Genomic DNA, 3,801 nt, shown 5'->3' with positions numbered 1-3,801 from the left:
ATCTTTAGGCCTTGGCTAAACCAGCTCGCCATGCTAGCATCTTCCATAGAAATGTATTTGAGCACAATTTAAAGAGATGTTCCAAGTAGCCTGGGGGATTTTTATGTGATTTTTCAATGATGATTGCAATAATCATTTGACAGCCCCACAATGCAATTTACTTTTTAATTTTAGTATTTTTAAATTTTCAATAAGAACATCACTATGGTTAATGCAGTAACGAAATGGTATAGGCCTATTATTATAGGCTATTGCAATGACTTGCCATGCTCGATCTAAATGTGTCCATTCAATTCACCGTACACAATGACCACAGTTATACATGCAGGGAATATTCGGGCTTTAAATGTAGCAGAGATATTCGGTTTGCGCCAAATACCGGATTGAATTGATTGATGCCATCAGAATGAGTTTACACAACTCGCGCGCAAAACGAGTATTGCTGTTGAAAACCGGGTTACTCCCTGCATGTAACTGCGGTCAATGACGCACTCCTTTTCGGCGATATCTGTATCTCTGTCGTTCGGGAAGGCCTTGCATTGTTCGCAATTTTAAGACGTCTTTTAATCTGCAATGACTCCTATAAATTTGGCGCAAATGGCATTCCTGTACGTCGGGTTTACGTTCAAACTATTTTTCTGATGAATAATTATTTCGGACTGAACTTGGTGAAGGTAAGTTTCACTAGGCCTATCGTAGGCAACAATAAATTTGATCATCTCGGGCTCGTCTAAATGGTTTGCTGCTTTTGGACATTTATCTCGGCCTATGTGACCACACTGTAATGCACATCTACAACTACATCCACACTGTTTATCTGACGGGTCACTGACCTCTCTCTCTCTCTGCAGCACGTACGCATTTTCAAATGTACACACAGGCACTGGGCCACGGCCAATCAGAGGGGAGGTCCCGCCCTTCACTATCTGTGATTTGTTTAAACCACGATATTGGCCAAATGTGTCTGTTATTGAACCAAAGGTAGAGTTTCAATGCGGACACGTTTTCCTCTCTCGAATAGCTGATCGCACCGGTGCGACCTCCGATTTTTTTAGTCGCACTTTTGAAAAATTAGGTCGCATATGCATATGGAGCCCTGTGATACCATTTTAAAAGGCTAACTAAGAAAACATTGGAAAACCATTTTACAATTATGTTAGCACATAATATAATCTGAAAACTGCTGCCCAGAGTATTCTGTCTATAACGGAGTGGAATGGAAATGTCCAAGTGTCTCCAAACTTTTTACTGGTAGTGTAAACATTAATACCACCCAATTATACACCTTGGAGGCTAAGAACATAAGTATTAGCCTGCAGAACATGAAAGTGTTATAGCCTACACTTCCATAGACTTCTTTATATTACTACAGTTCTCCATCTTAATTGGGTATTGTCAGTTTTATTACCTTAATAAAGCAAGCATGAGTAGTGTGCAATAACAGAGCATGAATCCAGAAAATGTGGTAGAATCTAAAACACTTTACTCCCCAACAAATCAATCATTTAATTGGGCTTCATGAAGCCAAAAATAAAAACACACACATACGAAACCAACAACAAAAGAACTGAGAAATGTCAAATAAGAGTTGGTACAGAGAGCAGGGCACAGAGTAACGTTCTCTCCCCTCTGCGAAGGGAGGATATCAGCACGTGTGAACAGGTTCGAACAGGTTCTCTCCGACAGTGATTACTTTTTTTCGTTTAAATGTTTGTTGCTGTTCTTGTTTCCTTTAGCCTAACAGTTTGTTTCAAGTCCATAGTTTACAGTGGAAAATAAAAAATACAGAGCGAGAGAAACTGTAGGCTCGGAGGAGCAAGAGTCTCAGATACCCCAGAATGACTGAAGAGGGGGGTAGTGAGCCCTGGAGGGGCTGAGCCGATAGCGGGCCGAATCTGGTCCAGTAGTAGCGGGGCAGTTCACCAGCCTGAAAGGAAGCCATGCTTTGGAAACTGGATCGTGCCCCTCCCCCACCCCGCGTTGTTACGTTACCTCACACAAACACTTTTTTTCTGGTTTGGCAAGCGATTCATGAAAATCTGCATGGACCCTATCAAATGTGGCGTTTCAGCCAAAAATAAGACTTCCGATTTAGTTTGGTCCTAAGGATGCCTGTGTGGCAGACACGTTTCTGTTCTTTCAAAAACACTACAACGGAACAAAAACTGTTGGGATTGGTTGGGTCCAAAAGAAAGCAGGAAGTCACCATCCAATATGGCAAAGCAAATATTTCACAAAAAGATGAATTCGGTTTTTTGTGTGTTCATGTGTAATATGCCAACAACGAAGCAGATTTGCTTTTAACTTGTTCTAACTGTCTTGTAAGTAAGTAAAATTAAACATAGGAATGCGCGGTTTGCAAATCGCCAAGAAAACGAGACAGAACTTGACCAATTTGGGTTTTCTCGTGGTGGGCATCTTTGTGATGTGTCGATCTCAGTAACCGCCATTTCCTCCTGATGAGTAGCCCCCACTCCGGCTGGAGTAGCCGCCGCCACCGCCTCTGCTGTAGGAACGATCTCCGCCGCCACCGTATCCACGATCTCCGCCGCCACCGTAGCGATCACCGCCACCGTATCCACGATCACCGCCTCCATATCCACCGCCACCTCCATATCCTCCTCCACCTCCATATCCTCCTCTGCCACGACCCCCGCGGAATCCGCCGCCGCCGCCGCCACGGCCGCCAGGCTTACTCCCAGCCTTATCCACGCGGATCGTTCTGCCGTCGAGAGACTGTCCATCCATCCCCTCCATGGCGTCTTTTGCATCGTCCGGATTGTTGAATGTGATGAAACCAAAGCCACGCGGTCTATCGGTCTCCCGATCTTTGGCAACGTGGACGTCTGAGATATCCCCATACCGAGAGAAAGCATATTCAAGGGTCTCCTTCGTTGTGTTGAAGCTAAGTCCTCCGACGAACAGTTTCCCCTCGTCAGACATGTTGCTGCTGTACGCTTTTTTTACAGTCTATGTTCTCGTGTGCTGTAGCAAAGGCTGTTCTTCGTGGTGTGCGTCTGAATCCGGGCCTCGTGGTGGGGCTGGAGTCTGCTGCTGTTGGTTTTTATTGGCAGTTCGTAGCCTAAACGAGGTGCATTGTGTGGTGAATATCTTCACGCCCCTTTTCTTAAAATCTCGCGCTCTTTCATCAATGAGTGAGCCGGCATCCCATCTGTTAAGCCTGTAGCCTAATGTTAATAAACATCGAATTAAATTGCGCCAATAAATAATAACACAACTCGTGGTAGGCTATATCATAATATATTGTCATATATAAGATGTAGCCTATCGATTCTTTAATTAGCCTACAGAAAAGTAACAGCAAAATGCTTTATCATGAATGACCACAGAGGCCGCCAAACGAATCCATGACCATTGTTTGTGCTTTTTAGCAATGTCATGTTATCAGATGGCCCTTGTATTGCCAAAGTAATTGTTACAAAATATAGCCTACAGTAGCCTATCATGATATAAGCAATTATACAGGTAGGCCTATACAAGGGAAAGTACAAGTATGGGCAGTGTAAAGAACAGTCTTCTGTGTCTGTGTGTCAGATTTCAAAATATTGAGTTTGAGTTCTTAGTGTCTCAGCACAGGCAACAAACTTACAGACACAGACATACAATTAATCAGGGCACATACAAAATGGACTGCACAGAAACTTCAGGTATGGTAGCCTATACAACATAAGGAAACTGTGTTGAATTAATAAAAAAAAAACGGCGTTGTGTTAACGGCCCCTTAGTGTGTGTGTGGAGAGAGGGGTGTGTGTGTGTGGGGGGGGGTTTCTCAGCTGGTAA

General features: G+C 43.7%; 1 pseudogene; it reads right to left on the bottom strand.

Moving 5' to 3' along the window:
• Positions 1 to 1,381: 1,381 nt before the first annotated feature.
• On the bottom strand, positions 1,382 to 3,065 carry LOC143127207 (cold-inducible RNA-binding protein B pseudogene; annotated as a pseudogene).
• Positions 3,066 to 3,801: the final 736 nt, after the last annotated feature.

This window comes from Alosa pseudoharengus, unplaced genomic scaffold, assembly GCF_046254945.1.
Source record: "Alosa pseudoharengus isolate Yale_2024_CS ecotype anadromous, Long Island Sound unplaced genomic scaffold, YU_APseudo_1.1 YU_APseudo_1.1_scf_17, whole genome shotgun sequence".
Taxonomy (NCBI): Eukaryota; Metazoa; Chordata; class Actinopteri; order Clupeiformes; family Clupeidae; genus Alosa; species Alosa pseudoharengus.
Note: the sequence above shows the minus strand (reverse complement) of the source record. Positions and strands in the feature narration are given on the sequence as shown.